This window comes from Mus caroli, unplaced genomic scaffold, assembly GCF_978045245.1.
Source record: "Mus caroli unplaced genomic scaffold, Mus_caroli_1 scaffold_16, whole genome shotgun sequence".
NCBI lineage: Eukaryota > Metazoa > Chordata > Mammalia > Rodentia > Muridae > Mus > Mus caroli.
Genome location: NW_028227271.1, coordinates 61,491,897 through 61,511,349, shown reverse-complemented (window position 1 = coordinate 61,511,349; position 19,453 = coordinate 61,491,897). Strand labels below are relative to the sequence as shown.

General features: G+C 36.6%; 1 long non-coding RNA gene across 1 annotated transcript; it reads right to left on the bottom strand.

Moving 5' to 3' along the window:
* Positions 1-400: 400 nt before the first annotated feature.
* Positions 401-19,030, bottom strand: LOC115029424 (uncharacterized). Its single transcript, XR_003835001.2, has 3 exons — positions 18,981-19,030; positions 14,212-14,470; positions 401-530 (listed from the first exon to the last, which is right to left on the bottom strand). It is a non-coding gene; the product is annotated as an uncharacterized LOC115029424 (long non-coding RNA).
* Positions 19,031-19,453: the final 423 nt, after the last annotated feature.

The window sequence follows — 19,453 nt, the reverse complement described above, 5'->3', positions numbered from 1 at the left end:
TTAACTTAGAAAAAGCATGAGGCCAGCCACCATGAGGGAAAAATACAATGAGATTTGATCATGTACCTGGAGACAAACCCTGGAGAAAATCAAGGAAACTATACAAGAGAGGTAAAGTCTTTGTCACCAGTGTTGGCTGAGAATAATTATCTATGTTCCTTGACTATCAACTGTCTCTCTTCCCTCTCACTTCATGCTCTCAGGAGTTGTGAGATGTAAATGGTGCCTATTTTCCAGAGAAAGAAGTAAAAGACAAAGTTTAAAGGTGACCCAAGTTACATATAGCAGGCTTTAATTTGTGTGCAAAGCCTTTAAAATCACAGTGAAGTTCAAGTGTCTTAAAGAAGTGTTCCCCCAATCCAGTAAGCAATAAAACAACTGGAAACCTCCTCACCTGCCAGAGTCCAGCTCTGTTAGCTCTGGAGAACTGTGGGGATGGGTATACTAAGGCTTGAGGGAGTGAGAACTGCCATGACTGATACCTCACACACTGTGCAGTCACATACCAGGCCAGGCTTCCATTTTCTTACCTATAACAGAAAGTGTTGAGTAAACCAGCGAGCTTCCAGAACCTTTCCCAAAAATAATAGAGTAAGCCTATAATTCCATTGTGGGTTAGGAAAGGAGGCAAAGCTATGAGCCATGGTAACAGGAAAATTCTTGAGGACAGTGAAAGCTACAAGTTTATCTGAGCAGGAAAATCAGGTTGACAGATTTGGCAGCCTATACACCAAAGAAGGTTCTGGACACTAGACAACACTGTGACAAGTCTGTACCAGAGAAAAATACACACAAAACAGGGAAAACATCTTAAGTGTCTATATCTTACTCTATTAATCAGTCATTTTGTTACAAGTTAAAAAGTTAATGCTTTATCATTTCAATAATTGTCTTCTTCGTGGAACTAAAGCTCCATTGCTGTGACTAAAATCCACTGATTTTGTCTACTTGGGCTAAGACTGGTGCTGGGTCCAAACACAAGGTAAAATTTCTATAGAATTTTTTTCCCTGTAAACCAGAATTTTAATTTTAATATTTTGTCATGGATCATTCCTTTGATGTTGTACTAATAAAAATGTTATTGAACAAACATGACTAGGAATTACCTGCAGAGTTCATTGATCAAGCTGTCTTATTCCCCAGATTCTCAGGTCCCCAAGTTGATTCATAAGGTACAAAAAGGGACATAAGAAAGTGTTCTTTAGCCACACTTCATGTGCTTTTTGTATGTGGTCCTCATCCTTTGAGACATATCTTCCTAGTTAATGTGAAAAACTCAGCCTAGAGTTTGGCAAGTTTTACAAATAATCCTTATTTATGTAATCTAGATGTTGATAAGTGAAACATATATCCAAAGATAATGGTAGCCCCTATTTACTGGGTATGTGCTCAATGCTACACATGCAGTACATATTAAATATTTTATATGTGTATATTAAATGCCATGCTTTATAATACCCATGAAGATTTTTCTCTTGTATTTCTAGATATGTGAACCTACTAATTTCTTTTTATTTATTTAAGCCATTCTGAGCTTGGATTTTGGTTGTTTGCAGCCAAAAATGCTCAATCTGTTCTGTATTTTCTATGCCAGACATATAGATTTAAACTGATTACCCCTAAAAAAAATGCTTCAATGTCCCATGGCACGGAGAAAGCATGTCTGACAAGCAACGCTGTGATAAGTTTCAACATTGAAGTATTGGAGATGCTATGGAAAAGGAAGGAAAAGATAACAAGGGTTTAGGAATAGAAAACATTAATTATTTATTGTAAAAAGGGCAACATACGTGAATAGGTGGTCACAGGACCCTAGACAAAGGACTGGTTTGTGCAGTGGCTTAGAAATGTGGAAGATAGAGCATCAGATAGGTGACTGCAAGATGCTCTACTCTCTGCCTGACTGAGTACAGGAAACTGTGTCTGCTCAGGACATGAAAGACTTCCAGATCTGCTGCTGAACATGTGGAGAAAGTTTTTAGGATTGTGTTATCTTGACTCAGATACCTGGATTTAAACCCCAAATTTGTTTCATGTTATCTGCATAAGTTTGCATGACTTTCTGAACTTCTGAAAGCCTCCACATTTTTGTCTGAGAAGTAAAGTTGACTATATCTAATTTTTAAGTATTGTGAAGTTGATAGATGATGAATACAACATTTTGGCATGTTATTACAATGATTGTGATTACTACTGTGCTAATACAAAGGGAAGGCACTCTTCTGAAATACTTAGCATCCAGTCCTCAAGAATGTGATCCAGTAACAATGCTGGGTGAGTATTGAGGAAGGCATAGGACAGAATGAAAAGCACTGCATTTAAAGTTACTATAAATTAGTTTAATTTTTAGCCATCTTAGAAATAATATAAGCTGGAGATCAAGGTTGGACTAAAGATCACAGCATCTATCATGGTGTGGAGAGCATAATCAAGAAAAAACAGAAGATCAGCTGAGGGCTTGTTAGTGAAAAAGAGAAGGAGGGAAGAACAGAAGAGGAGAAAGTGATTGAAGAGACATTTTAACATAAAGTTGTTTGGAACTTGTGCTTGAGCTAAGACCTTCGAATGATGTTCATTTATCTAGCTTAGGGTGTCACTTCCTGGAACCTGTCTTGTAGGAGATGAAGTGAATTCATTGCCCTCCTATTCTCATTTTCTCTCTGCATCTACACAGTGCTTTGTCCAAAGCAACTCTTTTTTGCTCTGACCCATCAGTCTTTTGCACTTCATTGTGCAGTTCTATATCAAGCAAAACCCAGTATATGTGAGAACTTATTAAACATAAAAATTCTTGGTGTCTACTATAGTGCTAAGAAATTAGAAACTCTGATCCTTGATCCAACAGTCTCAAGCTTTTAAACAAGACCACCAGGTGATTCTAATGCATTCTGGATTCTGTAGACCCATTTGTCTACAGTAAGCTTAAGAAAATGGATGTTTTAACATCCTGGCTTTCTTATGAGGAAGCAACACTTGCAGCATTCTGCCATACCCAGAGAGAAGACTCACAGTTTTGGGAGGCCTGAGGATGAGGAAGCCCAGTGCCCAGCCCCAACCTGAAACATACACACCCTTACAGGTAAACTCCATAAGAAACAGTCACAGCCAGTTTGGGGTGCTCTGTGACTGAATTGTATAATCAGGATCGTCTTCCAAAGGGAAAGAAGAATGTTCAAAGTTGCTGGATTCACACTATAAAGCTACCTTAAGACCAATCCTGAAATGCAGCTAGGAGAAAAATTAGGGGGCATTGGAATATGTGAGGAAGTAATCAGAAGGAAAATCGTCTGGGACATTCCACTGCTCTTAGGGACAAGGCCACTCTAACTCCCAGAGTCAAATATAATAGCTCATCATGCCAGGTCAATGGGTAAAATTTCAAGGGTCAACAAGCCATGGTCTTAAAGGCTCCAATTACAAACTAGACTACTAGACAGATGCCCAATTGTCTACTGGACTCTGCAGCAAAACTTTATGCTCCTAGGAAGGAGGGGGTGGGGTCAGTCTTTGGCTCTCAGGGAAAGAGGATTAATCCTATCCTGACCCCTGGGTCTCAGCTTCCAACTATCCATTAAATGTCTGGCTCAGTCGCATCCCTGGGTGGGCTGCATAATTTCAGAATAGCTCTGAAATCCCTTCCTGTCTATGTTCCAAATAAACCCCTTTGCAAAGAATATTTTCTTATTTTCTCATCCAATGAGATTTTCTCTTGAAACATTGTTAGATGTATTCCGTTCTGTCCTTTCCCTAATAATACATACTGTTTCAACGTTTTTCACGAGGTGAGAAACCTCAGTATTTGAGTCACTGCTGATCAGCACTGCCTACTTTCTCACAGTTCATCTCCCTGACCTTCTAAGCTAATTACTGGTAGCCTGGTTCACAGTTAGACATCCTTGTACCAAAGCTAGACATGTAGGATTACTCTGAGGTCAAACGGGAGACCTTTCATCCCCCCTACACTCCTAATAATAGAAATTTAGTGCAAATAACTAGAAAAAGGACCCACATTCTCAATTCCGACTGAAGCCTTTAGGACATTCACTGTCTCTGAATGTAACGTGTAACTAAAAGGATCCTTTTACTCTCCTAATTGTCCTTATCTGAAAAATGAGGATAACTGTGAAGGTTAAAGAAAAAGGCATTTAAAATCAATGCTTTGTCTAACAAATAGCAGCAACAAGGGGATAAGGATGATGAAGATGAAGATGGTGGTGGTAGTCGTGGTGATAATCATGATGACGATGGTGATACCATTGCAGTACTTCTATGTTCTGCCCCAGAGTGCTGGGCATCTCCTAGTTGAAGAAGGTGTCATATCCATGGATTATAGTCTAGCATTTCTTGTTCACTAGAACCTTGTGTTTCACCTAAGAGCACATTTCTATACACAATACAGCTGCTGAGAACTTCACCCATGCTGCTAAAGACACAGCGTGTAATGCCATAGTTATAAACTGGCACATATCTGTAAACTGCCAACTCATCTGATTTCTACCACCTTCTAGATCATAGGTGCTACGCTTCTCTCAGTGTGAATCATAGAACACTAGATATCTAATGAAATAATACAATCCATAAAAAGCAGCTTCAATGTTTGTATATCAATGGTATTATCAGTTTATATTTAGTGATCACTTATTTTCAATACGATGGTGAAAAACTAAAATTACATGGGTGAATAAATTAAGGAATTTCCTAGTACAAAACAAAACTACAATGGGAGCTATGATATATGGTACTAAGTTTGTGATGGTAAAATATAGGAGCAAACAACCAATATTGTTTGTTGAGAATGTGCTGTTTCAGGAATTATGTGAGACATACGTAAAGTACAAAACTTTTCTCATTTTATCGTGACAAATTATTGGAGTACATATATACTAAGATAGCCTCTCATCCCATCTCCACCCTATGATGAGCCACTGTTCTAGTTCACTTTTTGTTGCTTTAATAAATATCAGGACCAAAAGTAACTTGGGGGGAAAGTTATGCTCCATCATCAAGAACCTCAAATTTGGAACCTGCAGGTAGAAGAGAATGTGTGTGTGTGTGTGTGTGTGTGTGTGTGTGTGTGTGTGTGTGTGTGTCTGATGTTTCTGGCTCAGTTTACTGTTTTGTGTTTCTGCTCAGTAATCTTCCTTACACTCCCAGTACCATCTGTCCAGGAATGGGCTAGGCCCTCATATGTTAATTAGTAATCAAGAAAATATCCCACACACAAATCCACAGACAAATTGATGACGTGTTTTCTAAATTGAGGTTAGCTTTTTCAAGGTATATTCATCAAGCAACCAAGAATGGCCATCACAGTCAGCATCAGTGTAGTGTAGAATAATCTTGGTTAAGAACAGAATTAAATGATTATTTGGCAATTAGCCAAAGCACCCCTTGCGACCTCTCTGTCTCTCTCTCTCTGTCTCTCTCTGTCTCTCTCTGTCTCTGTCTCTGTCTCTCTCTCTCTCCCCCTCTCTCTCTCTCTCTCCCTCTCTCCCTCTCTCCCCTCTCCCCCTTCCTTCTCCCCCCCCCAGTTGTTATGAAAAGGGAAAATGAATGGAATGGACTGTGTTCTCCATAAGAGACTTTAAAGTACAGAGTACAGAAGTCTAAAACAAAAGTACATTATTGATAACTAGTTTTGTCTGTTGGTTCTTTTTGGATACATTTTACACTTTAGAAAGATTATATTGACTATACTTTGAGGAATAGTATGAAACTGGGCATAGCAGGCAGGTCTTTCTGAACCACCTTCTTAAATGAGCAAGTCTTCTCAGCATTTCATTATACAACTAAGATTGTATGTCATATTCTAGTATTCTATGTCTTATGTTCTGACTTCTTGATTAAAAATACTTACAAAGTGTGGATAGGAAAGACAAGATATAAATAATAGCATTATAGCAATGCCTTTATTAACATAGATGCAAAATACTTAGCAACATATTAGCAATTCAAACGTACCAAATTATAAAATGTCATGGCTATATATATATATATTAAGGTGCCTTGCTTTAAAAGCAACAGAAAGAATTATGTCAGTCAATGTAACTTGTCATCTAGTTATAACAAAAAAATGTCTCCCATTATGACTTACTTGAAGAATGACTGAGCACTGCATGTATATGGCCCACCCCTCTTGACTCTGAGAGTCTCATAGCTAATTCCACAAATACTCTTTTCTGCTTTGGTGTTATCTCTGCAAAATTCTCCAGGAAATGTCAGAACTTGCAACAAGTAGGCATAAATGTAGGGAATTCTACAATTGTCCACATATTTCTATCTGAAAATATATCTAAGCCTACTTTCTTTGATGTCATCAAACAGTATGTAGACATCATGACATCTCTATTTTGTTCCATGAATTCTCTCTCTTAAACCTTTGCTGCATTCCCAGATAGAGTTTTCACTCCCCATACAATAGTTTTCTATTATTTCCAAAACATATTGCCTTTCTAAATTGTGTTCTTCTAATTCCTAGCACATTATAAGCATCCTTTAAAAGCAAAGATGAGAAGAAATTGTTTTCCATTTAATATAGAGTTTAGAAGACCAGGAGCCCAACAACAGACATGCACATGCGCACACACAAACACACACAGACACACACACAGTCTAATGATTTCATTCAGTTTTGTTCTTATATAAGTATGATTAAGAATAATTACTTGAGATTAGATAACTTATCGAGGGCTCTTCCCCTGAGGAAAACTGATTCTCACTCTCTTAGTAGCCAATTATTTCCTGAAGCTTTTAATCTAAGGGTGGGACCTTGGGAAATTCCCACCATCCATATTGGCATATCAGTGGCACTGTCAGTATTCAGGATTTACTTAGATAGCCATATTTCATAGATGTAGCTTCTTTGCCATGTATAGACAACAATATCTAGCAGCAGGTGTTCTAGATGGATAAACTTTTATTTATTTTTTTAATTATTTTTATAGCCACTGAGATAAATGTGTTAGATGTACTACTTAATCTTGTAACTAGTTTACAACTTATTATAGTTATTTTTAGTGGAAACAAAATATAAAAAAATATAGTGGTACCTAAATATATTAGAGAAGTTTACAATTGTTGGCATAAAAAAGCATGAAAAAAATCTAAATAAAAATCTCTTAGACTCATGAATCCCATGATGCTAATTACTGCTCCTAATTACACATCAGAAGTGAAATTGAGATAATATAAGATTGTTTAATCTACCTTCTTGCCCATGATGGGAAGTAATTCTAAATGGCGAAACTGCCTTGAAATAGGAGTGTGGATGGAGGGGGGCAGGGAATCAAATATGGAGTGTAAAAATGAATTACAAATAAAATTAAATTTAAACAAACAACAAATAAAGCTTCTATGAACATAAAAAGAGAAACATAGTTAATCTAAGGACATTCCTAAATGAAGACTGAAAATCTCAGTGCCAAGCCTTCTCGCTTATAAAAACTTAAAAATGAATGTGTCCTAAGTTGAGACTCTTTATTAGAGATGTAGTCCCTGATTTTCCCTAGCTCATTAATCCACACAAGCCAACTTGCTTTGAGGCTGACCGTACAAATAAATAGAAAGCAGGATTCTAGTTCCTGAAGAAAGCTGAGAAAGGAGAGTTCTCAGGATCTGAGGTTTTGATGTCAAGCCTTCTTTATTCTTCAATTAATCCACAATTGTATGCCATTTCCATAATTCAATAGTGATATAATTCTTCCAGAGAAAACTACAGCACCATCATTGGTCCACTGAAAACCCATGCTATATGCAATCCAGTTGATGTTGCTGTCTTTTGTACATCTTTTGCTGGTTTCTAAGTATCCTCCACTATGGCCACACCCATTTCTCCATGCAGAACAAATTGAGGAGGAATCCACGTGATATATTACTATATTTATCTTCTTCAAAATATCTGTCTCAATATCATATTATTAGAGAAATTACCTTGACACTTTGGAATATTTACCTTACAAAGTAAAAAGAGAAATGGGATATACAGCAAACAATGAAAATGATGTAAGTGACTTTGGTTTATAGAGCTAAAGATTCATGTTAACTGTTCAGCCATCTGGCTCACACATGGAATAAAGCAAACTAACTGAGTTGGCTGAGAACACAAGAAGGTCCATCTGGTCCTTAGCAAACATTGCCTGAGTGCCTACTCTGTGCCAGAAACTGAAACCAAGTGTGAAGATAATAGCTTGGTGGAACCCAGCACAAGTGAGTGTTTTGTTTTTTGTTTTTTGGGTTTTTTCCCCCTCTCTAGCTGTTTGAATTCTCAAACAATGGACTAGGCTAGTTTATCACAAAAGCCTCTGAATACTTTACTTGTTAACCAAATACTTAATAACCACATTAGATTTTATAAAAACATTTACTTTTTTTCTATTGTGAAGGAAGTAAAAATAACTTAGTTAAGCAGAGTATTTCTGTGGAATGACAATCAATCTTTTTCCAGTATTTATTTTCCACTCAACACTCTTTGCTCATTCCTCTAAAATTCTACTGCTCAGATTAACATTTGTGCAAGGATGCCCAGAATTCTCAAGATTAGAAGGTGCTACTAAATCAGCCATGGTCAGCAGTACCCCAGGTACTTCAATCTAGACGCTCTCCCTTCTGCCTAAGAACAAAATAATTAAACTTATCTTAGATGCAAAATTACATAAACTTCCATCCTAATACCTACATAGTATTAATCCAAGTATAGCTTTCTTTTATTCTTTCAGTAATTTTGACACAAAATCATGCAGTTATCATCAAAGTAATCTGTCTCTCAGAAATTAGATATGACTAGATCTGGAATAATGCTGCCTCAATGTCGCTAATATTCTCTCATACATTTTAAAATCTATATCCTACCCACATTTTCAGATTGGTTTGTGCTTCTGTGTCTTAGAATAGCTAAGTAAGGAGTAGTACCGAATCCCCCAATATCAGCTATGTTTTCCATGTTTCCAGAGTAACTCGTGTTACTTTTAAAGATCTTCTAGCTGCCAGTTCTATTCTCTAAGAAGATGTAAATGGATTTGGATTTCATTCATGTTCAGCTACTGCTAACAAAATGCATCATTTTTCTTTAAGTCAGGTAGCACAAAATATTCAGTAGATAGTTCTAAAATCCAAAACTACAAGTACATATCTAAAGTGTGTGGGTCAATTTTAACTCAGAAACTCTCTAGACAGTCAAATCTCAGTTTCCTGTTGTTTATACACACTGAGAGGGAAAGGTGCACCTGTGTACTTCGGGGGACTCTTTTGGAAGTTCTCATCCCTCCAAGGATGGGGTCATGACTTTGTACCCTTTGGGAATGGGTACAATAACATGTGGTTTACAATAATCCATTCGCTGTATTATTCAATAGAGTTACAGAGTTCACTAAGCAGTAAGCACGCAAAAGTGTGAGATGCTACATTTAAATAAGTATTTTAATTCTTTGATCCTAGCAAAGAGTATTGTATTCAGTAATTTGTCAATTAACAACACTTTGATCATCTCTATGGATACATTGCTATGAAAATGACTTCGAAAATCACAGACTAGGAGAAAATAGTGATGATGACCTATCTCATTAAGTAATTACATCAGTCATCCACAAAAAAGTCTTACAACATACTAGAAAAATAAAATACAAAAATTTAATGGGTAAAAATGTTAGAAATTTTACTGGAGACAAGATATATTGATAACAAATTAACACATGAAAATATTCTAATAGAAAGATATTATGATACACATTACACAATTATCAGAATGTTGAGCTTGACTCACCTTGCCTTGTGTTAATAAGAATGTCAAGGAATATGCATGTGGGTAATGCTACTAATAGTAATAGGCCTAACAAAGATATAAATATTTATGATCTGTAAAACATAAACAAATGGTTTTATATATGTATTATATGTATATAGCATATATATAATGTGTTTATATAAAAATATTTAATATATAAGCGTACAAATTTATTATATAATAAGCATATATGTATTATATACATATAATATATACTCACATAATATGTATATAAATTCATATATACCTATACATGTTTTATATATAAAAATATTATATATACATATGAAATGTATATATAAAACCCCAGAAATAAAAAAGGACATAATATATACTTCTGCTTGCATAAACTTCTAAAAATATAAACTAATCTATAGCATAAGGGGGCCATACAGATGAACATTTGCTTAAGAGCAGAAAACAAAACAAAAGATGATTAAAGGGATATTGGGAGATATTTGAATTTCAGACATGATGATTGTTTTTAATATCGTATTTGATATTGTATTTCAGTATCATATTTGTGATTTGTTTGTGGGCTTTTATATGTCAGAGCCTACCTTATTTTACAACATGCATTTATTTGCTGATGATATCTAAATATAGTTCCTTTTCTTTATGGAAAGGATAAAGAGAGAGATAACGATGACTTACATTTTGAAATTAATATCTGGCTAAAGTTTCCTTAGAAAATGAAACATTGACTCAAGTATTCCTTCATTTAACATGCATTTATTTAAGAATTTTTATTTTCTAAGTACTACTATATAAAACATGACAGGTGGGGTTACCATGACTTACACACTGAATCTTAGTGACTCTCAGAGAGATGGCTCAGAAGTTAAGAACACTTGCTGCTCAACCAGCAGACTCTAGCTTGATTCCCAAAACTCATGTTGGGTGTCTCACAACCACCTTTAACTCCAGCTACAGTGGATCTGACACCCTTTTATGGGCATTTGCAGTTCAGAGAGAGAGGGGGGGGGGCAGAGGCAGACAGACACACAGAGAGACAGAGAGAATGAGACTAGAAAGTGAAGGAGTGAGTGGGTAAACTTCACAACTTGCCTTGAACCTTGGTTTCTACATGTGTAAAGTGAGCCTAACTAAAGGGAGGGAAGAAGGGATCGAGGAAGGGAGAAGGAGAGAGAGATTTAAAATTATGTGTTAAAAATTAAGATAAATCTTTAAACTTTATGGACACTGGAGAAGACACGCTCTACCAAGTGAGAAGGACTATTTGTCATTGCCAGGAGGAGTTAAATTAGGGAAACAAAACAGAAAGAGAACAAAAGTGAGGATTATTACTTTGATTCAGAGGTTCACAGGTGACTTAGCAGAAATCACTTTTATCACCTTAATTTTTTCATTCATAAGTATTCATAATATCATTTTAGAAAAGATTTTGTATCATAGAAATAATGTTCTGGCTAGTAATGTTAATTCCTTGACCCTTTATATGATTAATGTCCCCTTATAAAAGGAACAAAATGGGGCTTGTTGGTGACACGAGTGAGCTACAAGTTAAGAAACACATATATAAATGAAAGGTCTGTGAGATTTCTAAAAGCTAAACACCAATTAGAAAACCAGTTTGAAATCAGAACCATCTCTCATAATTACCACTTTGAAGACAACTGCCTTGCTCCATAATAGACATTTTTGAGCTGAACATGAGTGTTCTGTTCACTTGGCTTTTCTTGTCTTGACTTTTACATGTTGGTATGAAGGCAACCAGAACAAAGAGTAAAACGGTCTTTGCTGTTACACTTCATTCACCAACCCAACTCATTTAAAATGTCTTGTGCTGAACTGAATTCAGGATGTTGCTGTGTCAGCAAGTTAGACCTGGAACCAGAACACATTATTATCTGCTAGAGGTAGAAAACCAAGTAAACAAGTTTCAGGAAAAAAAAATATTGCAAGAGGTATTGCCTTCAAAGTAAAGAAGAAGGGAAGTGGGTTGTCGGTTCTTTTATTATGGAGTGCATACCTTCAGCTTCCTTCTGCAACTTTCCCTTCTTCCTGTTATGTCCTACTATTTGGGTCTTTAGGGTTAATTGCGGCCAAACACTTGTTATATTCTGTTTATTAACACTTTGGCAATATATCATAACATATTTCAAACACGAAGAACTTTAAACAATGTTAAGAGTCTCATAGAGATGAAACAAACAAACAAACAAACAAACAAAAATAGCTGAGTCTGTTATACACCTGACTTTCACCTTCAACACCCTCCAAAAAGGAATTGCCATGCAAATTTGAGATCTGTCTATCTCAGGTTCCACTTTCTGTTTCTACTATGTACACATATACAAATATTACATTTGTTTACACCATTGCTTGTATGTTTTAAAAGTTTCTATAAATAACACCATGTTTGAGAGGTCTGAAATATCAGACTTTCCAACGAAAAGTGTAGGGTTCTTCTTGGTTGGTATGTAAAAAGCAAATGACCTTTTTCCTACTCTTCTTTTCTACATATGCACTTTCCATGACTTGTAGTCAAGGTGATAGAATTTGAATGAGGCTGGTTCAGCAACATTGCTATGAGCATGACTATGTGGGGAGCTGTGAAGACATGAGGGAGAAGCTTCAGGGGTATATTGGGGAGCAGAATCACTAATAGGCAGAATTTACATTTTACAAAGATGGCAAATTTATTTTGGAATGTACATTATCACGAGCTGCAGGTAAATTTTTATATTGCTAATTCTTGACAAAATCATGTTTTCATAAGAAAGAGTACAAAATAGCACTTCAACAAGGTTTGAATTTACATTTTCTTATTACCAGTGGAGTCAAGCGTCTTTTCTTACTTAGTGGTCATCTCGACTTCTCTTCTATGAGATATTTTTACGCATTTTCTCAGAGTCTTCTAGCAGAATAACTTACTGTCTTCTATTTTAAATTTATTAAAATTGTATGAATGTTTGTTATTATCTTATGGCCAGAAAAGAATGTTCACTTCTCTGAAACTGGAGTTGGAGGTGGTTGTGAGCTGCCTGGCACAGGTGCTGGCAACCCAACTCTGGTCTTCTAGAAGAGGAGCAGTGTTCCTAGACCCTATGTCATGTCTCAGCCCTTTATGAAACTTGTTACAATATACTTGTGCCTTTAAAATCTTAAGATAGATAAGTATAATTGGTAAGATTGCATTTAAAATACTTAAGTACAATTCTCCTTGCCACCTTTATCCTCAACTGAACAACATTCCACTGTAGAAGAAATTTTCACTCAAATTTGAAAGCTGGAGGCTACAAAATGTTCTCTCTCTCTCTCTCTCTCTCTCTCTCTCTCTCTCTCTCTCTCTCTCTCTCTCTCTCTCTCTCTCTCTCTCTCCTAATGCTGGCTATGTACAGGAGACAAAGGGCAGAGAAGATAAAAATCTAGGATTTTAAGTATTAAAGTATGAAATAAATGAGCTTCCTACAGAACTCTGAGTAGGGAGACAATGATAACTAATGCTTGAATATCAGAAATGAAACTAGGAGGTGTTCCCCAGGAGGGTTCAAGCTAACATGTTTCTGAGTATGGCTGTCCTGGAAGCCATTGGCTTGGGATGTGCATTCCTCAGGAGCATATTTGGTAATGGAATTGTTTGAAAAGAAGACAGATAAAATTTGTGTTTATAAATGACTCTTTTAGCACAGACTAACCAATGGACACAAACACTGTTCAAGGAAGAGAGTCACCACTTACTTAGCAAGCACTTCCTGTGAGGCCTGGTTAGCAGTGAGCGATGCAGGCCAGAGCTCTAACGCTCTCTGACACAGTTAACCTGCTGTGTTTATTAAGCACCATTTGCCTATGTGTGCTTATTTACTTTGTGCTGCATAGGAAACATCTTTTTTGCTTACTGTCTTTTTCAATACTCCCATGACGATTTCAAACTGTTCTGAACATGAGGAACCTGGGGGCCAGAGTGGGACAAATCATAGACCTCCATGATGCCATCCTAAGTTTCCTTCCCTGGATACTGAAATGTCCCTTCCTGGTTGGCCTTCTGAATTGACCAAGAAATTATAAAGACCTAGAATTCCAATTTTAAGTTATTTGTGTATTTCTTTTCTGTAAGGAAAAAAAAAAAAAAAGAAGAAGCGAGTTCTGGAATCCCAACCTTTCCTATTTGGGTCAAAATAAATGTTGCTGGGCACTTCTTTCTGACTTTGCTTAAATATTCCCAGTTCTTCCTATGGTTGGCATTCAGAGGCCATGAGAAGACAAGATTCGAATGGCACTGATCTGTCAATGCTGGACACCATGTTGCCCTGAATATGCTCCAGGGATGAACGGCTCACTGTCTTTTATACAGATATTAGTCATTTATTTTAAAAGGTAATGTGTTCCTCCTAAAACGCTTTGTGCTTTCAGCAGAATGAGCCAATGCCAATTTTTTTTTTTTAATTCCAGTCAAGGGTTTTACTTACCCTTAAAGCTCTCGTGGCCACTAATCCACAGAAGCTGTTTTTTCCTTTGAAGTTTGCACTCCAGACATAGAGGACTGTAGCCAAGTTTGGCTTCAGGAGACCTTCAGAAGTTGTTTTCTGCCCAGGTTGTGTCCTCTTGGTGTGGTGGTTGAGCTGAGGCTCAGATTTCATGAGGAGAACCAGTTGTTCATGTCCAAGGCAGAAGGAGTCTATGCTTCCTATGGGGAGTGGGGGAGGGTACATGGGGCGGGGAGAGGGACTTGTAAAAGAAGAATGGATAGCTGGTTTTAGTGAAATGAGCCTATGAACTACAAGACTCACTTAGTTTGCTTTAAACATGTGTTTTTATCAGATCTAGAACTAACTTTCAACATGATAATTGCTACACAATGGTTACTCTTGCATAGGTCACCCAATTTTCCAATGTAATTATTAGTGAATCTGAGATGATGAAATAACAGTCTAATAAAGAATGGCCATACCAAGCCAACTATGAGCAGCAGAAAAAAGAAGCCATGAAAGTGGCTGAACACATTACCCAATGTTCCCATGACTGTACTCAGCCCTCTCGCCTCACGATGCACTAATATTTCTCTTAAATAGGGTCATGGATCATTAATTTCCTGGCCTTGAGATCTCTTATTATTAAAGTGTTACTTAGCAACATTTAGACACTGAAGTTACTCCAAAGGAGAAAAGCCACAAGGGCTGTTGGTCTGTTCACTCTTGTTTTAAAAACAAAACAGAAAAACGATTGATGTTCTGTCCTGGAATAAGTTTCATTCCCTTTCTTAGAATTATATTGTCTTGACTGGGTTAGAGCACACAAAAAAGTGCAGTATGAGTTTCTTTGGCTTCCACTGATCAGAGAACAAAATCACACACATTAGTGCTCAGCACCATGTTGGCCCATAATTCTTCATGTGTAAAAATGACTGCCCCTCCCAGTGTTGGACTCTGTTTGAACAGCATGTTCTATGTGATTCAACGTAAGTATGGTTTGTTGTTGTTGTTGTTGTTTTCTTGTTTCTGTTTTTGCGGGAGTGATTAATATAGCCTGTTATTTTTTTGCTAATGGCAGTCAGGTCTGCCTTGATTACTCAGTACTATTTGATAAAACCAGAAGAACTGTCCAGATGAACCAATTCCATTGTGTGCCTGAGACAGCTTAACACACTCTTCCCTTAAGGCACTTGCGATCTTGTTCTGAATTAAAATTAGGCTTATATAGAGGGCTAAATTAATAGGCATGAGGCCATGGGGTGGCATAATTTTCATGACAGATATTGGTTTTAATGCTATAGTAAAGTTCTTTTTTTAAATCCTAAATTTTAATCAGTCTTTCTCTACAATTTCAGTTTATCAGAGGCTCCATAAACTCTATTGCAGGTCCTCTACCCAAGTCTTTGATCTCTTCTGGAAAAAAAGTCATTTGAGAGATAAAGAGATGGAGCAGAAGTTAAGATTATGTGTGTATTGCTCTTACAGAAGACTGGAGTTCAGGTCACAGTCAGGAGTGGCTCACAACCACCTGTAACTCCAGTGCTATAGGATCCAACAACCATTTCTAGCTACCTAGGGTGTCTGTGTTCACCAGTAGATACACACAGGGGCAAGCATGCACATAAATAAAATTTATAAAAGAATCTTAAATAATTAAATAGCTAAGAAGGAAGAAGAAAGGGGGTATGGATGTAGGGACAGAGGTGCAAAGAGTTAGAAGGAGGTATGGAAAATGGAAGAGAGGAAGAGAGGAGACATTTGAGGTCAGAAACTAAATTTGCAGCCCCAGTTCAGTGCATGGACTGAAAATACTGGAAGCAGGTTAACCATGTGATAAATTGTTTTAACATAATAAATATCTGTACAATGTTAACAGTACAAATGCTATGCTTTAAAACAATTATCTAATATAGTTATAAACCAATATTTAAATCAGCATAACTTCAATTTATTTCTGTGTGTATGTTGGTAAGGATTGAACTCATGGCTTTATAAATGACAGTCAAGAGCTATACCCTGAGCTACATCCCAATCTTTGGTTCTGTTTCTGCTAATGTATAGCTATGTTTAAGGGCAGAAGGAGTCCAAAATATTAAAGGCCAGATGTATTCTCAGGAGAAGATATTATAGAACATTTTTGGTCTTCTGTGTGTAAAATAGCCCAGTTTTGCATATTACTTGCATATAGTTGTATATTATGCTTAGGGTGATGTTTGCTATTTTGACAGATATATCCACGTATGTTGTGGATAGCCCTGGGGCTAATTGTATTTGATGTTAATTCTGTTTTCCTGTGAGGGGTTGTGAACAAGGAATTAGTCAGCACTCAGGTGATTTCCTATAAAACTTCTCACCTTAATTTATAAATAAAGGCTAGAGCCAGTGATTGGGCAGAGAAAGAGGAGAAGTTGGAGCTGAAGGTTTTGGGAGAGAAATAGAGAGGGAGAGGATGACAGAGGAGGAGGTGGAAGGAAAGCAGAGCAGAAGCACTTGGCCTGGAGAAACTGCAAGTTCTAAGGGGTCTCTAATATGGGGAAGATGGTAGTGTAGTGGTAGATCTGCCCAATTAGACATACAGCATGTATTCATATTAATTGAGTTGTGTTTTTATTGCCAGTGATTATTTGGGTTGAAGATTTATGCATGTAGAATGTCTAAATCATCGTAATTAACATGCACAATCTCAAACAGTTGCGATTTTAAATTTTTTATGTTTAGGAACCTTCCAACCCCTGTCTTGTAGTTATGCTAAAATGCACAGTAAGTTCTTCCTGTAGTAATCATACTGTGATAATAAGCACTAGAGCTTAATGCTCCCCTCTAACTACAGTTTTGTTCACATTAGCCAGCCTGTCTCTGTACCATCTTCCTAGCTTCTCATACCAACCTTTCTTCTCTCCTTTGTTCGTTTCCACATATGAGTGAGCACAGGTGTTTGTCCTTCTGTGTCTGCCATATTTCATTTAACACAATGACTGTTAGATCCATCTGTGTTGTCTGTCACAGGTGACTGGATTTCATACATTTTTATGACTGAGTAGTATTCCACTGTGTAAATATAACACATTTTCTTTACCTATTCTTCAGTCAATAAACAATTAAGATGGCTGCATGTCTCAGTTGGTATGAATAATACTGCAACACCATGGGAGCATTAATATAAAATAGTATCAAAATGTCAGTTTTATAACCTAACTTTATTGAAGCTATTATCTGAAATTTTATTTATATTAAAAATTATTTTTTAGATCATGAGAGATCTTCAGTTATATGTGAAATTTCCAAGAGAAATTATAAACAGCAATGAATTATAGAGGTTGTGATGTTAAACATAGTACATACTTCTTTGTATCTGCCTCACAAAAGATATTACTGAGGATTCAGCATCATGGAGAAAGACCATCCATTCAGCGCAGTCTCATAAGTAACTATCTTTGTGTAGGGGAGCATCATATGCCCTCCACTTAGGAAGAGTATTAAATGATAGTTTTTAATGAAGATTGGTCTCATTGGAAATAGTAGTACAATCTTTCTGATTTATTGAAGTATATCATCTTCATAGCTTTGATTTTTATCACTGTGTACTGCAAATATCCCAGACCTGTTGGGAAAATTAATACCATGCTTCCTGAATGTCCAAGTAACATTATATCCTATGTCTTCTCCCAATGCACAGTACAAATTTTGGAGAATCATTGGACACCATGAATTTAGAAAATAGTAAAAACCTGTTTGAAATCCAGTTATTTCTCCTAATTTAGGTTACATGGCTCAGCACTGGATATTATTTAATGTCTTATTGATGCTTCTGAAGCAATTAAATTACATAGAACTGCATATACATGTCAAAATATCTAAAAAGATAACAGAAACATTCTCTTCCATTTAGTTTTGAAACTCAGAAGAAATGAGAAAGGATGCATGAATCATGAGAAGCAGGAAGACTAGACCTGTGGTTTAGGGGTCTGTCCATGGAGTAGTGTGGAACAGGCCTGAGTAAGAATTCTTGGCACTTTGGAAAAACATATCCCAGATATAGCTGAAGCAGCTTTGAAATTGGACCATATTAATTTCACTTGGAAGAACACATATGATTTCTCAGGATAGCCTAGAGACTTACACAAGTGTGGAACATGGGCTGACAGAAAGCCTCTCCCAGCCTGCTTACCCTAGACACTCATTTTCTGTGACTCTATTGAGGAAGTCCACAACAGATTCTGAAGTGGCCTTGTAACTCCGCCCAGCCTTCAACTATACTTGCTTTTAATTTACTTTTATATTAAATCATCCCAGACTCTCACAAAAATCAAAAGGTGAGTTTGTAATAACGTTTCCGCAAATCATTCTGAGATACATTTAAATTGGCTTTGAGCAGCTGTTTTATTTGTCTCTGAGTGTAAACTGAACAGTCATCTCTGGAAAGAATCAAACTCATATACCTCCTCACATCTCAAGAACACATTCAGTATGATATTATGTATTTGAGTACATTTTGATAAATACTGTTTGTGTTAATTATCAACAACATGCTTTAAGACAAATCACTTAGCACAAAAGTCAATCAGCATTATGGAGCAAGGGAGAAGCTGTCTAATCTGCAAGCATACTTAATACTGGAGGCCAACTTCGAGAAGGTGGTCTTTTGAATGTTCAAAACATCCATAATTAGGGTGTAGCAAATTTAATGACAAAGAACTGCACAGAACTCCTAATTACAGTGGTGCACCACTGATACTAAGAAATTAACGAAAGGGTAATGAACATACCATCCATTTTGACTGTTGCTCTTCCCCACAGCACACCAAAGTTCAAACCTATAAGATGAAACACATTCAGCTACCCTGTTCTCAAACCTCAGCAGCCTGTGTTTTTGAAATACACTAATTTAAATTTAAAGACATATAGTTATGCTGTTTTCTCTTTGTAGGTTTTCAACAACATACACACAGGGAGTCACCATCTGTTTTCAGCCTGGGTCATTACCAATTCATCCTCCTGCTCTGTGTTATCAGATCAAGAGGGTGGACATAAATTTGGCCACCTGGGTGCTGGTGTTATTAACATGTGCCCCAGCCACACACTCATAAAGTGGTTTTGTTTGGAGCTGAAGCCTGGTGTTTTCTTTTTCCATTTGATCAATGCTCAGAATTTCTCAGTATGATTCTAATAATGTAACTTCAGAACAAACTAAAGAACACAAAGTACTTCCAGGAGTATATGCCAACAAATCCAAGATAAA